The 700-nt window shown below is 40.9% G+C and overlaps 1 non-coding gene across 1 annotated transcript; it reads left to right on the forward strand.

The window, feature by feature from the left end:
* The first annotated feature begins 316 nt into the window (after positions 1 to 316).
* TRNAY-AUA (transfer RNA tyrosine (anticodon AUA)) lies at positions 317 to 389 on the forward strand. Its single transcript has one exon. It is a non-coding gene; the product is annotated as a tRNA-Tyr (tRNA).
* The last annotated feature ends 311 nt before the right edge of the window (positions 390 to 700 follow it).

A 700-nucleotide genomic window follows, 5' to 3' on the forward strand; every position in this document is an offset into this window, starting at 1 on the left:
TCTTCTTCACTTTCTGTCATAAGGGTGGTATCATCTGAATATCTGAGGTTATTGATATTTTTCCCAGCAGTGTTGATTCCAGCTTGTGCTTCATCCAGTCCAGCATTTTGCATGATGTACTCCGTATATAAGTTAAATAAGCAGGATGACAATATTCAGCATTGATGTACTCCTTTCTCAGTTTGGAACCAGTTTGTTGTTCTATGTCCAGTTCTAACTTTTGCTTTTTGGCCTGCATACAAATTTGTCAGGAAGCAGGTCAGGTGGTCTGGTATTCCCATCACTTTAAGAATTTTCAAGTTTATTGTGATCTGCTTCCCTGGTGGCTCAGATGGTAAAGCATCTGTCTATAATGCAGAAGACCTAGGTTCAATCCCTGAGTCAGGAAGATTCCCTGGAGAAGGAAATGGCAATCCACTCCAGTACTCTTGCTTAGAAAATCTCATGGACAAAGGAGCCTGGTGCCCATGGGGTCGCAATGACTCGGACCTGACTGAATGACTTCACTTTCACTTTCACAAAGTCAAAGGCTTTGGAGTAGTCAATAAAGCAGAAGTAGATATTTTTTTTCTGGAATTCTCTTACTTTTTCAATGATTCAGTGGATGTTGGCAATTTGATCTCTGGTTCCTCTGGCGTTTCTTTTCTAAATCCAGCTTGAATGTCTAGAAGTTCATGGTTCACGTACTGTTGAAGCCTAG

Source organism: Budorcas taxicolor, chromosome 8 (genome assembly GCF_023091745.1).
Source record: "Budorcas taxicolor isolate Tak-1 chromosome 8, Takin1.1, whole genome shotgun sequence".
In the NCBI taxonomy this organism is placed as follows: domain Eukaryota; kingdom Metazoa; phylum Chordata; class Mammalia; order Artiodactyla; family Bovidae; genus Budorcas; species Budorcas taxicolor.